The 7,940-nt window shown below is 34.8% G+C and overlaps 1 long non-coding RNA gene across 1 annotated transcript; it reads left to right on the forward strand.

Moving 5' to 3' along the window:
* The first annotated feature begins 265 nt into the window (after nt 1-265).
* Nucleotides 266-6,297, forward strand: LOC142615633 (uncharacterized). The gene is made up of 4 exons (XR_012840800.1): nt 266-395; nt 527-643; nt 5,004-5,127; nt 5,945-6,297. It is a non-coding gene; the product is annotated as an uncharacterized LOC142615633 (long non-coding RNA).
* Nucleotides 6,298-7,940: the final 1,643 nt, after the last annotated feature.

The raw sequence follows: 7,940 nt of genomic DNA on the forward strand, positions 1-7,940 counted from the left end.
AAAACTTACAAGTCAATCTTGTTTGAGATGGAGGGTAGGGATGAGAGGGTGTTGATGTTGAAAATCATAAAGACCCAGTTGATGGATGCAAAACAAATAATGATGTTACAGAGATAGTCACTGAACATATTAATGACTTGAGACTAAAGGGATGTTGATATTTATTATTATTCTGTCTTTGAATTCAAGGAACCGGTCTAAATTTTTCTTTTGTTTGTTAACTAATTAATTAATGTTTGTTAATCATTATCTTTTGTTTGTTGTAGGTTTATAAAATTGATGCAATATTAATGTCGACTGTGCACGGTATCAGGAATAGCATAGAGAAACTCAAGATCAGATCTATCCGTGACCATGAAGTCATTATAGCGCCTATTTTGAGCATTTTCTTGAGGGTAAGTCATTAGTGTTAATTCTCTTAAATTCTACTTTCTTTAATGTTTGAATTTACTTCTTACCTCTTAAATTCTACTTTCTTTAATGTTTTAATTTACTTCTTACCCGCTTTGGTCTTTGGGAATGCTAGGCACAACTGCAAGAGTTTGCGGGCATCTGACATATTAGCGACATTGAAGGCTGGAAATAGTCAAAGGGATGTAGCTGGAACAAGTGCTGTGGCCCAATTGGATGAATGAAAGGAGTGGTAGGTGGTTTTCATGATTTGACTGAACTAGAGTATAGCATATTTTTTTTCAGCTTTTTTTTTTTTGGACTAAGAGAATAGTAGGTGGTTTTCATGATTTGAATGAACTAGAGTATAGCATTTTTTTTTTCAGCTTTTTTTTGGGACTAAAGAATAGTAGGTGGTTTTCATGATTTGAATTCAAGTACCATGCTGTGTTTGAGAATTTACTAAGCACTCATTTTTGAATCAAATTGCATAGTATTGGTGAATTTGCTATACCAAATTGTTGTGGATTGAATCAAGCATTGTGGATATTTTTTTACATTTACTATTGGTGAATTTCCTCTCTTGTGTTGTTGTTATCCTCCCCGTCATCATCATCATCATCATCATCATCATCTTCATCAGAGAACCAGTACCCTTGACCAGACTGAATTTTCTTTGTGCAAAAAACAAGGGCCTATGAGTCACCAACATTAGCAATTAAAATCCTCCCATCAATAAGAAGAGCCACAGTGGCTGTGAATCCTGAGAAAATCCTCTTTTGAAAAAGCCTCCTGAAAGCATATAGCAGAACCTATAGATCAATATGTGAAGAAAACCAGTTAGAAGTAGTAAATCAATATGTGAAGAAAACCAGTTAGAAGTAGTAAAAGTGAACGGATTCTGTTTGCCTGAGAAAATTTGAAATCAATGTCATGAATTGTCCTCAACAATGCGTCTTTTAATATTTCCAAATGTGTTATTTCATCCTCAGATACAAGTTCTCACTCATACCGTGCCATTATCTCAGATGTATTGAATAAAAGCATGCATATAAAAGTAATCCAGCAGAAGTTTTGAAGCCAACTCTGTAGCTCCCTTACCAATATGACCATCAAATGCAGCCATAACACTAAGTGTAGACCACCACCCCCCACCCCCCCCCCCCCAAAAAAAAAAAATCCCCCATTTTTGCCTGCATCCAAAGTTAAGCTTCAAACAATAACTTGTCCAGTGATGCTCAAAACTTAGTCTGTCTAACAAATGAGAAAGCAAAACAAATTGAGTTCCCTTTTATTGGATTCATTCTAAACGTATCTTTTTACCCTCTCTTTCTTCTTCTTCCTTTTTTCCCCTGACTCTAGCTGGCCTTGAGTATAGTTTCATGTGTTCATTTTCTGTAGAACTCTAATCTCTTGAGCTACCTAAAACAAATACATTTGAGAACAACGTGTGTGCAAATGCAAAAGTGAAAACCCCTTCTGCCTTTGCAGCTCCTTGGAGCAATTAATCTTGCATACAAAGCCCTACAACACTTGAAATGTCATGCACAGAGCCAAGAACAGGCCGAACAGGAGCCGTGTGGCGTGTGCACTTAGGCTCTGCGTTACGGACCATACTAGCATGCACCATAGTTGGCTGCACCACTCTGTACAGCCCAGCCTCTGTCAAGCACTTTCTAAGATATCCAGCTTTTTCTTTTGTGACAACAATCCTAATTGAGTCTGATGCGACACTAGGTGATGCTCTAAGAGGTTGTTGGCATGCCTTGTTTGCTACCATTCAAGCTTTACTTCCATCCATGCTATGCCTGTGGGTGATTGGGCCAGCCAGGTTCACCAACGAGCTAGCAGCTTTGGCAGTGGCAACCAATGTCTTTTTAGTTGCTTTGCCTGAGTCAACACACTTGATGTGTAAAAGGATTGCATTTGGGCAGATTGTGATAGTGTATGTGGGTGCTGCCATTAATGGTGCAAAAGCTAGAGCTATCACACACCCAATTCATGTGGTGTGAGATCAGAGGCAATGTGGCGTGAGAAGTGTGGGTGTTATGGGTGAGTGAGGAGTGTTAGAGGCAGTGAGGAGTGTTATGGGTGAGTGTACAGTGAGGCAGTGAGGACTGAGGACTGAGGACTAGTTAGAGGCAGTGTGAGGTCTGTGCGTCTTATATTTAGGCCAACGTAAATTAAGTCTTGAAGACTCGGTTTTGATTTTTAAAACTCAAGTCTATAAGACTCGAGATCCATGTGTCATTAAACTTCCACGTTAGCAAGTGGAACTCGCATCTTTGAGACTCAATATTTAGACGGAAATCGAGCCTTTAAAACTCGAGATGTTAGTTTGCAATTTTGTTTCCAACGCATGTCAACTTATTATATTGTTTCCCTCACTCATGCTAGCCTGCAAATTACCTCACATATAAAAGCTATGAAATGCCAAAATAACCATAAAAGTAATAGCATGTTCAAATGAGTTCCCCACACTTTCAAAATTTTAGTGCCTTTTTAACATTGTTGTAGGAAGTAGAGCTAAAGGTTTAGAATTAACTGAAAAGCTCTTTGGTGTTTTAAGTGTTTGGTAAATTATACTGAATAGTGGTTGATTTATAAAGCATGAACTGTGAAATCAGCCTTTAAAGCTGTTTTCAGCTATAACCATCACTTGAAAAGAAAAAAGAAAAAGAAAAAAAATCATTTTTATAGCTCTTTGGAGACAAATTTTATTTTAAAAAATTAACTTATAGACCCATAAAAGTAAAAGACCTGATTTTAAGGTTTAAAAGGAGGGAAATTTTAGTACTTTACAGAAATAATCGAAAGTTATAAATATAAAGAAGCGTTAGAGATAAGAACCAACAAATTAACCATATGGATTAACAGTAAATGAATAGGGAGGAACCCAGAAGATCTTACCTTTAAAGACTAACAATCCAGCTGCGACGGAGCGTGCTCTAAAGACTAAGAGGGAGGAACCCAAAAGGGGACGATTGATTGAAAAGTTTTTTTTTTTTTTTTTTTTTTAAAAGAGAGAAGATTTTGGCTGTGTTGAGTTGCCATTGAAGTTCACTGAGAAGCTCGTTCTCTGAGCAATGAGCATTGAAGTTCTTTAGCTACTAGCTAGTATTTTTGTTGGGGGAATATATGTCATTTAGATTAGATGCTGACCTGTCATTTTTTAAGGAAAATGTTGCCATACATCTATATTTTTTTATTATTATTTTAATAACTACTCTTCCAATGGTGTAGGTTGTGTGCTACAAATGCATTTTTCGCAGGTGAATTGATGATAATTACTAACTTAACAGCAAGTTATTATTAACATCGAATCAAATTAGGTGTTCAAAAAATAAAAAAAGAACAAAGATGATCAAATTGAAAGTAATTTTTTGGTTGATTTCACATAATTTTTTTAATAATGTGAGGTATGTTTATTTGGAAGTATGAAATTGTTATGAATTCTGAGTGATGATAGTTACATGTCTACGAGACATAAAATTTTATGTTAGTTAAATTGTTAAATCTTATTTTTAAAACCCGATTTCAAAATTTCATCTTTATAATTGAAATCATATTTTCAAAACACCATTTTTTTAAAAGAAAAAATGTGTAACTAGAATTAGTAACATTTAAAAAAAAAAAATGAGAGGGTCGAAAGATGCTTAACTTTTTTTTTTTTTTTTTTGGAGAGACCGCCCCTAGCAAAGTAGAGGGGAAGAGAAATTTTATTATGCTAATTTGGAAAAATAGACATCAACAATATTATTATGCTTACCTAATTTTTATCATTTTTATTAATCAATATATATATATATATATATATATATATAATCAAACCTTTGACCCCTCTAAAATTTTCCACATTAGTATTACTTAAAAAAAAAAATTCTGTTTTTTTTTTTCTTCTTCTAAAACCTGACATAAACCCAACAATACAAAAAACTAAATTATGATCCTTCCCCATTCCACTTCTCCGTTGTCCAAAACACACCCCACGGCCAAACCCCTTCTCCATCATCCAAAACCTAGACCCCTATTAGCTCCAACAATACTTGATCTTGTTCCCCTTCTCCATCATCCAAAACGCCTCTGAACTGATTCACTCCAATCGCAGATACAAGTCGGCCAAACCCCCTCTCCGTATCAGACCATTCTCTCTCGATATTTGTCAATTAAGCTATGAATAATATCTTTTCCTATTGTCTTTAATTAGGTTTTGCTGTCATTTTAGGGATTTCACTTCCTAACCCTCAGGTGTGTTGGGTTTTGGCCGTCAACTGCAATTGAAGCCAACCTCCTCTGTAGAGGAAGTCCAAACCCAAGTTAAAAATTCTGATTTGCTCTTCAATTGAAAACCTACCTGCCAAGTTATTACTTCCAATATACTTTTTTTCTCCGCTTCCATTGTTCATGGAATTTTGTTTGTGGTTATGAATGATCTACTTTGGTGTTTTGAGTTGCTATGGCTGAATGGTTGACCTTTCGTTTGCCGGCATTATTTTTTATTTTTTATTTTTTTGTGCTTTAGGTTCTAGCAATTTAAGGTGGAAATATGTGTTATTTATATATCCTTCTCGGTTTTGAAGCAAAATTGGTTTTTTTTTTTTTTTTTTTTTAAGGTTCTAGCGATTTAAGGTGGAAATTTGTGTTGAAGAAGATTGCGATGACCCACAAGGAGCTCTTTGAGATGGATTTGCTGGGCGGGGTAATAGACTAACAATGGTATTCATGGGTTGCAATAAGGTTATCCTCATGCCAAATTCTTTTGTTGTATGTATTTAATATAAATTGGATTTTCTGGCTGAAGCTTGAAATTGGTGGTATATCAATATCCTGTCAATAAGTTTTTAATTTCTAGATTGCATTATTCTAATTTTTTTTAAGTTACTCTTTTTCAGCACCTATACATCAACTAAGTTCTATTTCTTGGCCATATTTGTTAGGTGTTCGACAAAAGGAGTCCAAATCTTTTGTCACACTTTTCTTGCTCCACTCTATACTCCACTAATAAAAACTTGCCACGTGTTCACCTAATTAATAAAATACTATTATTAATTAATAACAGTAGCATTTAATAAGTCAATAATGATAGTATTTTATTAATTAGGTGAACACGTGGCAAGTTTTTATTGGTGGAGTATAAAGTGGAGCAGGAAAAGTGGGACAGAAAATTTGGACTCTGACAAAAGGAGTCCAAATTTAATGATTAAATTTAAAATAGATTTCATTAAACAACTTCATTTTAATAAGTATCATCCTTATTAGTTTATGTACTTTGATGACATGGTTCCTTATGCTCTGAAGAGTGAAGGAGGTTGTGTATGGGCTTGCAAAAAATATGATGGGGATGTGCAGAGTGTAAGATTTGTGTCTATATGAGAATAATTTGTGCTTGACATATTGTTCATTGTAACTTTTGCTACTTTTGTTGTAAATTCATGGACCTAGGGTTGTATTTTAAAATTTTGTTATTTAAGATCCAAAAAAAGGTCTCCATATGTTTCTTTTTTCAAAGTTTTGATATCTTGGATTTGCATAAAAAATTTTGCTTTCTTTGTAGGGTTTGGTGTTGTTGGCACACAAAAAGCTCATTAGGGGGAAGCTTGCAGAAGAGGCTGAACCAAACGTCAAGTAGGGGAGGCCAAGAGGGAATATTATTGATGTAATTGGCTAATCCTTTGACAAAACGCACTTTACTTGTAATTGAGTAGATCTAGGATGGTTTAACACTTCAAGAAACATGTTGTTCAAGTCAAGTGCTAAAGCCATGCAAATCTTTTCAAGAAACAAGTGAAAAAGTGTTGTTTATTGAAGCTCAACATATGTCTCGACAGCATATCTATTAAGGTTTAATGTTGAAGCTCCACAGCAGCTCGACACAAGCTGTATCTGTCAAGAATTACGAAATCAGAATTTCTAGATCTGATTACACACATATCCAAGTATATTTATTTGTTTATTGAGAACCAGATAGTTGTCAAATTTAATTGCATGAAACCAAAACCTAAAAATAAGAAACTACTTTCCAATTTGAAATAGTAAAATGGATTATAATATAGTCCTCAAAAATAGATATAAATTTTTTTGTTCTTATCTTCTACTCCTATAATTTCTAAGTTGATAAAAAATTTAAATTTGATTACAATCCAAATTTTTCATTAAATCCTTTTTCTTATTATAATTTTTAAGTTAATAAAAAATATCAATTTGATTACAATTCAAAATCTTCAGCTAATCATTTTAAAAAAAAATTATATTACTACAGGTAGATACAATTTGAAGGGGAAAAACATGGATTGTCTTAAAAAAAAATTATAAAAGGCTTTTAGTTAGAATACAATTTAAACTTGTTAAAATTTAAATGATAAATTTATTATTATTATTATTATTGATGGGGATCAACTAAGTATCACTCGTCCTTGGTCATCGTCCAAAATTTAACCATGTCTAGATCAAGTCATTTGAGAACAAGAACATACACAAACACTCGTCCATTGATAACCAAATAATCCCAATGAAGAGAGGCCTACATAGACGAGTTTATCTACAGACGACTCAGTACATAGACGACCAAATTATACTTTGTGAATTTTGTGGAAAATCCTCCAATAGTTTCACATAAACAAGATATGACACGTTACTTGATATGTGGAAGGAATTCCACATAATTCGCTCCATATAGCCCATTTTATTTATTAATTATGAACATCACCCACGATAATGGTGGATCCAAACAAGTAGACCCATGTCTAACTCTCTATAAATGGAGTAAATCTCATCCACCCAAGGTAAGTCTGAACCATTCACTATTTTTCTTTCCTTGTGTCTTAGAGAGAAAATTGACTCGGAGGGTCTTTGGCCAGGTCACACTGGTCACCTTTGATAGTTCTTTCTTTTTAGAATTCACAGCCATTACCGTAGCCTGAAGTATTTCAACATACTGATTTTTGTTTATCATCAATTGGTGTCATTTATGGGAAAGATTAAGAGGAAGAGAAAGTTTCTAAGTATTAACTTTTCTGTTTTCCAAGACAAAAAGGTTGCATGGTTCGAACTAGGTCAATGACTACTAATCCAAGACACCAGGAGAGTGGAAACGCCTCCAGTCACCCAAATCGAGCACCACCACCCCCATGACCGTCTAGTAACAGTTACAGTCCATGGCAGCAGCGATGGCAGAATTGACACAACAGAACCAAGAGTTAACTAGAGAAGTTAACAAGCAACGTCAACAACATGGTGGAGAACGAGGCCAAAATTTAGGATATGAAGGTGTTGAGAACAATGCTGAAGAGGACCAGTCTAGGGGTACCGTCACTCGTATGGTACCACATTTGGAGAAAGAGATGGATCAGATGAAGATAGATATGAAAGAAATGAAGGATTCCATGAGAAGAGTGAACCATGTGGATGATCTCATCCACATGACAAATTCCCCCTTTGTTGCATCCATCACCAATCATCCCTTGCCTTCCAAGATCAAAATGATCACCCTGGATTCATATTACGGGACACGTGACCCTTGTGATCACATTGCCACATTCAAGACAACCATG

Source organism: Castanea sativa, chromosome 11 (assembly GCF_040712315.1).
Source record: "Castanea sativa cultivar Marrone di Chiusa Pesio chromosome 11, ASM4071231v1".
Taxonomy (NCBI): Eukaryota; Viridiplantae; Streptophyta; class Magnoliopsida; order Fagales; family Fagaceae; genus Castanea; species Castanea sativa.